The sequence below is a fragment of the Terrapene carolina genome, unplaced genomic scaffold (assembly GCF_002925995.2).
Source record: "Terrapene carolina triunguis isolate 2854851 unplaced genomic scaffold, T_m_triunguis-2.0 Scaffold752, whole genome shotgun sequence".
NCBI classification, from domain to species: Eukaryota; Metazoa; Chordata; order Testudines; family Emydidae; genus Terrapene; species Terrapene triunguis.
The window spans coordinates 730,680-744,832 of record NW_020665103.1 but is presented as its reverse complement, the minus strand read 5'-3'; the positions used below and the strand labels follow the sequence as shown (position 1 = coordinate 744,832).

The window sequence follows — 14,153 nt, the reverse complement described above, 5'->3', positions numbered from 1 at the left end:
GACCCACAGCCCCCTGCCAGCACAGCCCCTCCCTCCCCCAGCCCTGCCGGTGCCCCTCACTCCTGACCTGCAGCCCTCTGCCAGCCCAGCCCCTCCCCCTAGCTCTCCCGGTGCCCCTCACTCCCAACCCGCAACCCCCTTCCTAGCCCAGCCCTTGGCTTCCCCTCCCTCCCCACAGCTCTGCCAGTGCCCCTCATCCTCACCTACTACTATCCCTCCGCCCCCGTCACACACACAGCTCTGCCAAGGCCCTGAAATAGAAGCTTTAATCACCCTTGTTTTCCCTTTCATAGCTGCAAATGGTGTTGATCATAAAACGTTTACAATGTTCTGGTAAGAGGACAAACAATCTTTGGCTGTGGCCTTGTTTCCTTCCATGCTTCTTCCTGATGTATAAAGGAGGCTTGTCGGATTTTACCTGGAAAAGGTGTTGTTTTTTTCCTGCTTGATTTCTTTTTAACACTAGAAATCTAGGTGTCGTCTGCCCTGGAAGTCTCTCTAGGTGACTAAAGAACTGGTGTGCTTACAGCATTGCGGATACCCCGGAAGACAAACGCGCTCCGCTGATTTGTGTTCAATTGAACGCTCTTTCTTCGCCTTTATCTCAAACACCCCCAAAACAGCTGGGAGAAAACCTGTCTTCGTGAAAGAGTCCCTGTTCCTAAATCCCCTTCCCTTGCGACCTCTCCTGATCTGCCTCCTGGTTCCTTCGAGGTAACCTCCAGCAAAACCGGGAAGACAAGATGTGGACATCCTGTTATTTTCTAAATTAATAAGAAAAATTATCACCGGTCCCCCATCCCTCCCCAACTAAACCCCTCACCTCGAAAGCTTTCTGTATACCTCATTACGGGCATGAACTTGACGCTTGATTTCCACGTACCCACGCTCTGTGGTTTACCTTCAATAAATATCCGTCCCAGTGAAATAGTCCTGCAGCAATGAGTTCCACAGCTCCACTGTGTCTCGTATGTGGTGGTATTTCCTTTCCTTAGAGGCTGCTGTCACGTGTGCAGTGACTCTGGGTGTACTCTCCCAGAGCCGGGAGTGAAGTCTTATGGTTAGAGCATGGAAGTTGGGATCTAGAACTCCTGGGTTCTTTAGCCAGTTCTGGGAGGGGAGTGCGTCTCGGAGTAAGAGCAGCATGTTTTCATTTAGCCCTTTTTGAACTCGTAAATGCCTCACTTAACCCTCCCATCTCTGTATCTCTTCTTTCCCTGATGAGCAGCTGTGTTCGGGGCTGCCTCTACCTGAACTTTCTGCTAGCTCTCATGGTTAGACACGGTGTCCCCGAAAGTCAGGATGTCGCTGCTAATAGTCCTCTATTCTCAATCCCAAGGCCTCCAGCAGATCATACATCTGCAGTGGAAATGCAGCCACCTCTGGCGTGGAGCACAGCCGCTCTGTAATGGCAACTCTGTGCACTGGTCGATGGGCAATGCGGAAATGCAGCCACCTCTGGGGTGGGGGATGGCCGCTGGGTGACAACCAGGCAGCAGTATGCCAGAGGAATTGCTCACCCTGCCCTGAAAGGCAGCTGCCTCTGGGGTGGGGCACAGCAGCTGGCTCACACAGCCTCTCTGCAACCGCGAGGACTCTTCAGAGAGACAGATGCCGTGGGCCGAGGCCCTGACACGTGAGCAGCAGCTGTGGGACTTTTGTCACAGGCACTAAGGGCTGCGGTTTTTCTTCATTAAATAACTACAGCCTGAAGCAGAACAGCGCCCTCTCCAGGCAGAGGGGGGGTTAGGGGCAGTGCTGACCGGGAGTGTTTCCGTCAGCTCTTTATCAATGGCTGGGTAGGAAGCTGGGAGTCAGGACTCCTGGATTCTACTGGGGAGGGGGGTGGGCTCTAGTGGGTGAGAGGGGGGACTGGGAGGCAGGACTCCTGGGTTCTATCCTCAGCTCCAGGAGGGGAGTGGGGTCTAGTGGGTTAATGCAGAGCGGGCTGAGTATCAGAGCCTGATGCTGAAATCTGAGCCGGCAGCCGGTGCACAGGGACGGCCAGACCCGACCCACTGGCGATCCCAGAAAGACCAGGGCAGCACGGGCCCAGGTGCCCCCGCTCCATCCCCTTGGCGGTCCCCTCTGTATGGCCGGTGGGCAGCCGAGCAAGGCCTGCTGGGCCTCACCTGGGGAGACTGTGCTCCCGGGAACTGACTCCTTGTTTGGGAAGTGGTAAGTTGCGGAGGGAGATGCTGGGCCGGGACTGGAGCTGTCAGGCGCTCCCAGGTGCCCACTGGCCCTGAGAGCCGTTGTGTCCAGCCATGGGACGGATGGGGATAACTGAGGCAGGCTCCCACAATGCACTGCGGCAGGGGTCATTCTCCACCACGTTGGCTTTGTCGCCCTCTAGTGCCTGCCCCGTACGCCAGCTTCTTGGGGCTGGGTCAGCGGCTTGGGTGCTGGGGGGAGTGCGAAGGAGCGGCTGCTTTCCTCCCGGAGCAGCAGAGGCTCCTGGATCGTTGTTCCGCACCTGGGACCCGGAGAGGACTCCAACGCTAGCTGGAAGGAGCTGGAGCCCTGCCCCAGACCTGGCTTCGTCCCAGCCCCTCTCATCTCAGCTCCTGCTGGTACAGGCCCAAGGCTGGGATAATGGGAACAAGCCAGGCGCGGCTGCCCATCTTCCTGCAGCCAGGCTGAGGGGAACTCCCAGGAAAAACAGCCTGGAAGAGGGAAGCTGTCATTATCCTGGCATGAGCCGGCCCCCAGGGACGGGATTCTGTGCGTGCAGCAAAGAGTTGCCTTTTATGGAGGAATTCTTCTCCGAGAGTTTGATTTGCCAAGCAAGCGGTTGGGGAGGTCAGAGAGAGGCAGGACTCCTGGGTTCCCTTGCTCGGGGAGGGGAGTAGGGTGTAGTGGGTTAGAGCAGGGGGGGCTGGGAGCTGGGACACCTAGTTTCTATTCCTGGCTCTGGGAGGGGAGTGGGGTCTAGTGGGTTAGAGCAGGGGCGGGGCTGGGAGCCAGGATGCCTGGGTTCCATTTAGTTAGTCATTTCCTCTCTCTCAGCCTCAGTTGGCTCTCTCGTTAGTGACTCACCCGTAACTGTAAATACTTAGGTCCAGAGCCTAAAGAGTTTTGGGCCCCTCTCTCCCACTGAACCCAATGAGAGTTAGGGGCCTGAACGCCGCTGAGGCGCCGGCCCTGAGGGAAAGCTGCTAGTGGGAGGGCTAAAGGCTTGTGAACCTCCAAACACGCGACAAGCTTAGCTGGCTGTCTGGTATCCCCACTGATGCACAAAGAGGTTTAACCTCAGAGCCACATGGCCAAAACCACCCTGTCCCCAGGAGCCCAGCCAGGGCAGGGAACGGGCCACAGCTGCCTCCCAGCCAGGCTCTCTCAGGCAGAAGCGGCTCCGTCCCGTTCCCCGTCGGGCTGCCAGAGAGCGCGGCCGAACGTGCCAGGGGAGAGGTGCAGGGAGAGAAGGACAGAGCCCCTCTCCCTCCTCACCCCTGGCAGGCCAATCGGGGGGGCACTCAACCCCCCATGCCCGTTGCAATGTTCCCCTGCAGCATTCAGCCCTTAACCGCTTACAGCAATCCCAGGCCCGCTGTCTTCGTCTGGGGATGGCACACACACACGCTTGTCTGATTCAGCTCCAGCACTCAACTCCGTACCGCGACACTGAGGGATGTTGATAGTGAAAACAGCCAGTTGTGTGAGATCCAAGAGCCAGTGAGTACAGCTAATGGATCTGCCCAGCTATATAGTAAACAAAATCGTAACGTGCTGTCTAGGGACTAAACGAAACCGACCCATCACGTTTCCCTTGCCCCAAAGGGCTTTTGCCCAAGTTTCAGGATGATCCTGTTTTTTCATGACTAATCTCACTGCTCAATTATTTCCTAGGTGCATGGTAAGGGGGTGGCATCCTCTAATATCCCCCAAAGTTCATTGTCGGCCCCTGGTCCATTCTCCAGTGCCACCTCTCCCTGTGGCCTTTGGATGTAAAAGGAGCACTCATTGTGTTGGCTGACTGCAGAGAGAGGTGAGTTTGCAGGCATCGGCTGGCAGAAACTTGTTTGTGAGCTCTGCCTGGCTACCGGTTGGGACAGACTTTCAGCAGCCATCGGAAACGTCTCAGCGAGTATCTGTGCCAATACCTCACGCCGCTATTAATGACCAATGTGACCCGTGTTTTCATTTAACACCTCCCAGGATATCTTGGGTGAGCCAGATGGCACGTGCCAGGTGAGGAAATTCTCTTGCCCGCTGGCATAGAGGGGTTTCGGGGGCACACCACGGTCTTCAAAAGAAAACCGAAGAGCGAAGGACTGGCTGGCCCATGTTTCCCAGAGGAGTTTATTTTTTCCCCTTGTGCTCAAAAAAAAATAATAAATCATCACAATAGAGGCCTGCACTGGACTAAATACAAACTCCAGGGGCAGCCACACAAGAATACAACACAGCTGCAGCGGAGAGTGGCAGGGAAAACTCTGGTGAGACGAGAGAGCGGACGGCATGAAAATACTCAGTGGGGTAGGGGAACGGGCTACGGGCCGACCTCATCTGGCCCCAAGCTGGGGGGACTGGCTGGTTTGGGGCTTAGGATACAGGGCCTTTCCCTTCTATGGCTCTGATCTGGCCCAGGGTTGGGGGGCTGGCTGGCTCGGGGGGCAGGGAATGGGACATGGAACCTTTCCCCTCTATGGGGCATTGGCTCTACTCTTGTCCCAGGATCCGATCTGGTCCAGGACAGGGAGACCAGCTGGCTGGGGGGCGGTGGGGAAATGGGACATGGGGCCTTTCCCTACTAGGGGGGCGCCAGCTTTGATCATTAGCCCCAGACGGTTCTTCCTAGCTGTGCTCCATAAGATGGGCCAGTGGGTCCCACTTTTGTTCTTAGGGGGAGACATTTCTGCATCTGTCCCCAGGGCTGGTCCATCGACATTCAGCTTGTCCCTGTCCCCCGGAGAGGGGACCCCTGTGGGCACGAGGCTGAGGCCTATCCGCAGGGGGTCACTGTATGTGCCGCACCCAAGCTCTGCTGCATGTGGCTGGAGGAGACACCCTGGCTGCCTGGCATGGCTCGGGAGCACATTGAATCTCTCAGGGGTTGCCTGGGAGCCAGGGCTGGTCTCCAAAGCCCAGGTGGACGGTCCTGATATTGTCCGAGAGGCTCAGGTCAGAGTGGACGGTTTGGGGAGGGTCCGGCATCACGTTAGCTGCAGAGAGAGAGGGAGGGTATGGATGATAATCACCCCCAAAGGGATCTATAGGCTTGTTATGCTAAGGACACTTGCCCAGCGCTGAGATGCAGCCACCTCTGGGGTGGGGCAGTTGGGGAACAGCCCCACAGCAAGGGATCGTTCACCCAGGGCTGAGATGCAGCCACCTCTGGGTGGGTCGGTGGGTGAGAACAGCCGCACCGAAATGCTTCCTTGGGGTCATTCACCAGCATGGAGATGCAGCCATCTCTGGGGTGGGAGGTAGCTGCGCCATGACACTCCACAGGGATCACTCACCCAGAGCTGAGCTGCAGCTGGTTAAGAGCGGCGCAGCAATTTAGGACAGGGAGCGCAGAAGGATGTAACGGCAACAGCTCGGAGAATTTATGGCGGTGGAATTAAACGGGCTGGAATTCAGTATCAGTGGCCCGGCTTTGAGGGGAAAGCAGCTTTAATAACCCTGAGCGGCTTTATGGCCGAACGGCATCAGGCGCCCCCTAGTGCCGCACTGGGGAATTGGGGTCTGCACTGAGTGGGAGAGGAAAGCGCCCCCTACTGCACTTCTGTCCCACTCCCCACAGCACAGGCATTTCTTGTGCCACTCTCGCCACACTCCATCACTGACCCTGGGACCATCAGCTGTTGGAGCCGCCTCCCCTATTAAGCTCCAAGCCCTATTCTCAAGTCCCCCCATGGAGGTTGCACTTGGATTAGGGCCATTCCTCCCTGCCATGCTCACACCTGGGGGAAATCATAGATCGGGGCCTTGGGGGCAGGTGAATGGTGGCCGGTGATAGTGCCATCCGTGCCAGGCCCTGTGCCCGCCAACTTACACCATGCAGGAGAAGAAAGGGGCGCTCACTATCTGCAGATTTTCCCGACACCCTGGTGGAGAGAAGACAGAGAGAGACGTCATTAGACTCAGGGTAGAGTTGGCCATCGGCCACGGGACAGGAGCTGTTGGACAGAGCTGGGGGATATTTTTCGGTAGAAACTTTTTTGAGTACAAAAATGCAGATTTGGCAAACTACTGTGTCGTGGATTTGCATCTGTTTTGCCAAATTCTTCATTTTGGAAACTAAAGTCAAAATTCATGTCAATTTCACTGAATTGTTTGTTTTGAAAGAAAAACAAGCAATTTCCCCCACAAAATTTGTATCAGTTTAGCTGATCTGTTTATTTTAGAAACCCCCCCCCCCCGCCAAAAAAACCCAAAATGTTTCAATTTTTTTGGTAGGAAACAACTTTTCACTTCTTAAGTGTCTTTCCTTTTATTTTTAATAAAATTCAAAAATAGTTTGAAAAGGGTCATAATTGAAACACAATGTTTTGCTCGCCTCAAAATGATTTTTTCCCCCCACTTTTCGCTTCACTGATCATTTCAAAAACTTTTGGTTTCCACTCAACCCGTAACAATTTTTTTTAACTTTTCAAAAGTGCTAAAATGGCTGCTCTCTCCTGAAGCTGGTGGGGTCTCAAGTCCGGTCGGAAACTTGAAGCTCGGTACTTGGCTGGCTCGTGGCTCGGGCCAGCCGGTGGCCAGGGATTTGGGCCAGGGGTCAGGCCGGCCAGCGGCCTGGGACTAGAGGCGAACAGGCCGGCCAGGGTTCGGGGCAGCTGGCTCGGGGCAGGCTCCTCTGGCCGCAGTGGAGGGGGGATCCAGTAGTCAAGGGGGGCCAGAAGCGGTGGGGTAGGGGTGGGGCCTTGGGTGGAAGGGGAGGGGCCGGGGGGCTAACCTCCCCAAAGGGGAGGTTCACGTGCCCCCCATGGGGGCTTTGTCTTCTATAGGCGCCCATTACCCCCGTCCTGATTTTTCACACTTGCTGTCTGGACACCATAGACCCAGGCAGTAACAGTGTGTGGTGCTGGGTCCAATCAGGCTCCGTGCCCCGGAACAAGGCCAGGAAGAAGACGGAGGGGAAATGAGCCCGCAGGGGAAGGGGGCGAGGAGAAAGCTTGGCTGGGCAAGAGGCGCTGGCTTTGCTGGGCCCGGCCCAAGCTGCCCATGGCACGTGGTTGAGGCTGGCGTGCCCAGGTTGGCTGGTGCCAGGAGGAGATATTGACGTGGCCGGCTCGTAAATTCCAAGAGGGTGAGTGGGGCTGGAACGGCTCGTGCGTGTGGTGAGCCAAGGGCTGTGATGAGCCGGGGAAGGATGCGGTGGGGCGAGCCGGGACGGTTCCGCGGGCGGGTCATGGTGGCTCGTGACAGGATTCCCACATGCCCGGGGGGCTGCTGACTAATTCACGAGGACAGGGCCCCAGGGCGCGGCCTGTGTTTACATTCCACGCCTTGGCCTGGCCCGCTGCCACCGCCAGGTAAACAGCACGTGGGCACCGAGCCCAGCTGCATGTGCAGTCAAGTGCTTGCAGCAGGGGAGGGCTGGGAGCCAGGACTCCTGGGTTCTAGCCCCAGCTCTGGGAGAGGAGCAGGGGTTAGCAGGTTGAAATGAGTGGGGGCTGGGAGCCAGGACTCCTGGGTTCTAGCCCCAGCTCTGGGAGAGGAGCAGGGGTTAGCAGGTTGAAATGAGTGGGGGCTGGGAGCCAGGACTCCTGGGTTCTATCCCTAGCTCTGGGTAGGCAGTGGGGTCTAATGGTGGCACTGTCCCATTGTGATTGGCTGGCACTTTCCCCCATGATGTTTAAGGCTGGATGGCTTGGTGGAAGGAGCCCCAGTACCCAAATGGAAACCACAGCTAGAGCCTTTTGCACTAGCCCAGTGGCTCTCAACCTTTCCAGGCTACTGTCCCCCTTTCAGGAGGCTGATTTGTCTGGTGTACCCCCAAGTCTCCCCTCACTTCAAAACAACATGCTCACAAAATCAGACCTAAAACTACAAGTGTCACAGCCCCTGTGAGTGCTGATGTTCTCCTTGTTACCATATCGTTCTAAAAGAAATCAAGGGGAATAGAAATCTTGTACTTCCATTTCAGTGCATAGTCTATAGAGCAGGATAAACCAGTCACTGTCTCTCTGAAACTTTAGTTTGGCCTGACTTCTCTAATGTTTTTTATGCAGCCTGTTGTAAAACTAGGCTTATGTCTAGAGGAGCTGATGTCCCCCCGGAAGACCTCGGCGTACCCCTGGTTGAGAGCCACTGGGTTAGAAATGAAGGGGGTCGGGCGGGGCAGTCAGGATTTTGGATGAGTCAGCCCCCCCGACTATATTTCTGTTTCCCCACCAGTAAAATAGGGACCGGGGTGGCTGCTGGGTTACCGTAGGAGGCAGTTAAAGGGGTCCTGTGTGTAGGCAGCACTGGAATAACAGACCCGTAACCTTTCCAGCCTGCCCGCCACATAATGGACACCCTGCATGGGAATCGGCCCATCTAGCCCGGTATCCCGGCTCCCCACCGTCCACATCAGACCAACGGGGCCCATTCAGAGTCTGTTAGCGGCCATGTGGTGGGTGCCTCCGAGGGAGCTGTCGAAATCCCTCCCCCCCCCACCCCCCACAGTGCAAGACCAGTCCCTGGGGAACCTGGGAGCTGCTATTTGCTTTGTGCAGCGCCCGGCGCGATGCGGGGGGGGGGGGGGTGAGACCTCCAGGCAGAACCACAGCACGGGGGTGGGGATGGGTGGAACTGGAGGAGGGTCACGAGCTGGAGCCAGGATGGCTTAAAACCCAGCCCCACTGCTCAGCATGGGAGGGTGTCTCCTTGCTGCCCAAAGCAGGGGTTGGGCTGGTAACTGTTACAGCCCTCGCAGGGGACGCAGCTCCTATCTTTAGCCCCGAAGGTTCTCGGTTCAATCCCCAGCCTTGGCTCGTTGCACCCGGCTCAGGCCCTGGGCAGGGGCTCTTAGCTTCTCACCTCAAATTCTCTGTGTTCCCCCTCCCAGGGTCTCTGGATGCCTCCTCTTCTTCCATACCAGCAACTCCCATGGAGGGGAGCTTTAGGATCCCTCTCCCCATAGCAAGGTTCCCAGTTGTGTCCCCCCCATACCGGTGGCTCTGGGGGCATCTGTTCCCCCATTTCCCACCCCCATGGCAAGGGCTTTTTATGCCCCCAGTTCTCCCCCACATGATAGGAGCTCTGTGTGTCCCCATACCAGATGCTTCCCATCTCCCACCTAAACGGAAGTTCTTGGCACCCCTTTCTCCCTGCCCCCATGGCAAAGGTTCTGCCTGCCCCCCATTCCAAGGGCTTCCAATTCTCCCCCCACTTCCCTTCTCCCCCCCCATGGCAAGGGTGCTGTGTGCCCCCCCGTTCTCCCCTCCCTGCCCCCCAGACCGGGAGCCGCTCTAGGAATTATTGGGGGGCAGTTCTCCGGCCTGCACTCTACAGAAGCTCAGACCAGATGATCACAATGACTCCTTCTGACCTTGGAATCAATGAATCACGTCTCCCCCCCGCCGCCGCCCCCCGCCCACACCAGGAGTTCTGCGTGTCCCCCCTTCCCCCTCCCCCATGCCAGAGTCTCCCATTCTCCCCCCACCCTCCATAGCAGCGTCTCTGTGGACCCCTCATACCCCCCATCCCTGGGTCCCCCAGTCTCTCCATGCCTGTATTATTCAAGAAAACAACAAAGCAACCCTACCAAAACAAGACACTCCCCTGCACAAGCGTCTCTCCTGTGGTGGGGTGGCTGGGAGAATGAACAGCTGGTGACAGATGTGTCAGTGTGTTGTGTCATGCACGACGGGTAGGCGCTCCGCTCCCCAGCAATGAGAGCTGCGCTGGAGCCTATATTATAATCATAATAACCCCTTGTGCATGTGCTTTTCATCTTCAGAGTTCAAAGCGCTTCGCAAAGGAGGTCAGGATCATTAGTTCCATTTTAGAGCTGGGGAAACTGAGGCTCGGGAGAGTGAAGTGCCCAAAGCCACTGGCAGAGCCAGAAAAAGAGCCCAGGGGTCCTGTGGCCCAGCCTGGTGCTTTGTCTCCCGGGCCACCCTCCCGTGCACAGATTAGAATCCTGCAGCAGGGCATCCCACGGGTTAACAAGCCACCTACCTGTCCCTCTGGCATGACCGACACTGGGATCCAACCGCCGCGCCGCCGACGGGGCTTGGCCTCCTGGGCCGTCTTGGCGTTGAGGTTCTGGGCGATCTTGACCTCCACGGCCAGTTTGACGTGGGTGCGCAGGCTGCGCCGCTCGAAGACCTGCTGGCATTGGGGGCAGGACAGCACCCCCGCCCCCTCCCGCTCCCACTGGCCTGTGATGCAGGCTCGGCAGTAGCTGTGGTCACAGTCCAGCAGCACCGGGTCCTTGAAGGGACCCCTGCAGATAGGGCAGATGATGGAGCGCTGCAACTCTGCCACCGGTCCCCGGCCTTCCATGGCTCCTTTCTCTTTGCTCAGGCAACTCCTTCCCCTTTATGCAGGGTGTGGGCGGAGAGGGCGGAACATCCCCTAGGGGCTGGAGAGGCTCCAGGTAAACATCCCCTTGCGTAACTGTCTGGTTCTTCCACTCCGCCAACTTCTCTCCCTGGCAGGAATGTGGCACAGGCAGCGTGTGGGTTTGACTGGTTCTGCAAAGGTGTTGTGATCTCGGGGGGGTTGGGAACCAGGATTCTTGGGTTTACTCCCCGGCTCGGGGAGGGGAGTGGGGTCTAGTGGGTTAGAGCAGGGGAGGCTGGGAGTCAGGACTCCTGGGTTCTGTGCCCAGCCCTGAGAAGGGAGTGCGATCTAGTGGGATAGAACTGGCAGGGGGTTGGGAGTCAGGACTCCCGGGGTCTATCTTTGGCTGTGCCACTAACTCCCTGTGTGACTTTAGGCAAGGTCCGGTGCCTCAGTTTCCCCAGTGAAAAGAGGCTTACCATGATGCTGCCCCACGCAGTGGGGAGGCGCTGCTCTGATCTTGGGGACGGGCTAGGCCTGGCCCAAATGTACAATGGCTGTCAGGGCCACAGGCAGGACAAAGAGCCCGGAGGTCACCACTGTAACTAGTGAAAGGGCCAAGCCTCCAGGCCAGGAAATGCCGTGCCGGGCAAAGAGCTGGGGAGAATCCAGCAAGCTCCAGCCGACTCTGGAGAGGAAGAGACAGATCAAAGCGTGACAGCGAGGCAGAGCTTGTGAAAGGCACCTGCTCTCGGCAGACGCTTGTTAATGACATTCCCCAAGAGGGAGGAGAGCATTTGCCCCACTGTACCGGAGGAGAAACTGAGTCACAGATGTCTAGCTGCTTGTTAAACAGTGAGGAGGGGAGTCAGAACCCAAGAGTCCTGACGCCCATTTGCCACCATGCTCTAAGCACTAGATCAGCTTGCCCCTGCTAGAACTGGGGATAGAACCCAGGAGTCCTGACACCCAGCCCCCCACCAGCTCTAGTCACGAGACCCCCACTCTCCTGCCAGAGCTGGGAATAAAACCCAGCTGTCCTGACATCCAACCCCTGCCCCCTTGCCCCAACCATTGTCTGTTCTTCATAATCTAGTCTTGGGAGACAAATTTTAAAGATGCACATGCACAGAGAGATAGGTTATTACCCTAAGTTTGTCCCTATTAGGGCCAGCTGCTATTTCAGATGAGATCAGGGCCCCGTTGTGCTGGGCACTGCATAGACACACAGGGAGAGACAGTCCCTGCCTCAGCTGAGATCAGGGTCCCGCTGTGCCAGGCGCTGCACAGACACACAGGGAGAGACAGTCCCTGCCCCAGCTGAGATCAGGGCCCCGTTGTGCCGGGCGCTGCACAGACATAAAGGGAGAGAGTCCCTGCCCCAGCTGAGATCAGGGCCCCATTGTGCCAGGCGCTGCACAGACAGCAAAAATCTTCCCATCTAACGCGAGCACCTGAAGTTGAGGGAGTGACTTGGGAGGCTTCCAGAAAGCAGGGAGATATGGGAAGAGAAACACATCCATCCTTTGACAGACGGGCTATTGCCTTCCCTCGATCCCGACACTCTTAGATCATATTCAAAACAGGCAGGAAAAGGTCCCGTCCTTCGAGCCGGAATCGAACCAGCGACCTAAGGATGACTCTGTTAGCATTCTACAGTCCTCCGCTCTACCAGCTGAGCTATCGAAGGAATGGGTATGGTTGCTTATGTCGCTCTTCTTAGTGGTGTCTGCCTGTCTACCTGGGTACTAACCTCTTTTCTCTGCCTGGCTTTTTGCTCAGATCCTGCTCCTCTTCCTCCTCATCTGTCTCTCTTTCTTCCCTCCATCCCTTGCGAGACATAAAAGGCAGACAGAGAAGGCTGGCGAAAGAGAAACACCCACCGAGCTACAGAGGGTGTGACGCTAGAAGATACTGGAGCGGCAGGGTGCAGGCAGGGAAGATGGAAGGAGGCTGAGAGAAAGAAAGAAAATGATCACAGTTTTCAAGTACATACATGGTTGTTACAAGGAGGAGGGAGGTAAATTGTTCTCCTTAACCTCTGAGGATAAGACAAGAAGCAATGGGCTTAAATTGCCGCAAGGGCAGTTTAGGTTGGACATTAGGAAAAACTTGCTAACTGTCAGGGTGGTTAAGCACTGGAATAAATTGCCCAGGGAGGTTGTGGAATCTCCATCAATGGAGATTTTTAAGAGCCGGTTAGACAAACACCTGCCAGGGATGGTCTAGATAATGCTTAGTCCTGCCTTGAGTGCAGGGGACTGGACTAGATGACCTCTCGAGGTCCCTTCCCGTTGTCCTATGATTGTATAAAAAGAACATCTTTCCCAGAGCAAGATGTGGCAAACAAACACCGTCCTTCCCCATTGAATCCCATCTAACACACACCCAGTGGCACAATTTAGACATGATCCATTTTCAACTTGTCGTCCGCGGACCCCGGTCATGTCTAAGGGGTCTGCGGACGGTTGTCATGACCATAGAACTGTGGTTTTCAATCTGCCGCCTGTGGACGGTGTCTAAGATTTCCAAAGGGGTCACCGCCCCTTTATTCGAAACGATTGAGAGGTCTGCAACGGAAAACGCACCCACCGAAAGGATGAACTCGACAGAGAAATGCACGGGGCGCACCGCATCCAGTCCCCACAACTCCACCTCCTGACAGATGCACCCGACGCAGCCGGATTACAAAGCAAGGTCGAAAAGGTGTCCGGTCCCTCAGCAGGCGGAAGCTGGTGAAAGAGAGATTGAAACAGGCAGAACGAGAGTAGGGTGCCCAGACGTCCCCATATCAGGGGCTTTGTCTTATATTTGCAACTATACCCCCCCACACACACATACACTGAAAAAAAGTGTCCTGATTTTTCGCACTTGCTCACTGGTCACCCTAGAGAGCGAAGGGCAGAGGAAATAGAGCGAAGGAGACAGACCGGATGAGAGAGAGAAACAGATGGTGACACACACGCCCAGACACCCCTTCTGACCCGTGGTTTGCTAAGCAGATGGGAGTGAAAGGCTGGGGCTCTCTTACACCTGCAGACCTTGGACCCAGACACACCCTCTCCTGCCCAGCCCTGCCAGGCATCACCACTAAGAGGCATGACTCAGGGCCCCAAGCAACTCCCTTCGATAGCTCAGCTGGTAGAGCGGAGGACTGTAGAACGCTGACAGAGTCATCCTTAGGTCGCTGGTTCGATTCCGGCTCGAAGGAGAGTAGGTTTTTATTTTGTTGAAGTGGCTGCGGGGAGAACCGGACTCCAGCGGGAAGGGGGGGGGGCGTGGTGAGGAAGGGGGAGTTGGCTGCAAACACACGCAGAGTAATACGTGCACCGCTCCAGAGCCAGAGCAGCGCATGCGCAGACGCTGGCAGAGGGATGGCAACACACCCGGTGTCACTGCCACACACACGCAACAAGACACACACTGAGACAGCAACGCACAGAGGTGGCAATGCTCACACACACACAGAGCAACGCACACACATACACTGACATACACACAGAGCAACGCACACACTGACACACACATAGAGCAATACACAGAGCAATGCACACACTGACACCCACACTGACAGCCACACAGAGCAGTGAACACACTGACACACACACAGAGCAATGCACAAACTGACACACACACTGACACACAGCAACACGCACACTGACAGAGCAATACACACACAGCAATGCACACACTGACACCCACACGGA

General features: G+C 56.4%; 2 non-coding genes across 2 annotated transcripts; one reads left to right on the top strand and one right to left on the bottom strand.

Annotated features, from left to right (window-relative positions):
- Nucleotides 1–12,048: 12,048 nt before the first annotated feature.
- TRNAY-GUA lies at nt 12,049–12,136 on the bottom strand. The gene is given in 2 exon segments: nt 12,049–12,084; nt 12,100–12,136. It is a non-coding gene; the product is annotated as a tRNA-Tyr (tRNA).
- Nucleotides 12,137–13,569: 1,433 nt separating this feature from the next.
- TRNAY-GUA lies at nt 13,570–13,657 on the top strand. The gene is given in 2 exon segments: nt 13,570–13,606; nt 13,622–13,657. It is a non-coding gene; the product is annotated as a tRNA-Tyr (tRNA).
- The last annotated feature ends 496 nt before the right edge of the window (nt 13,658–14,153 follow it).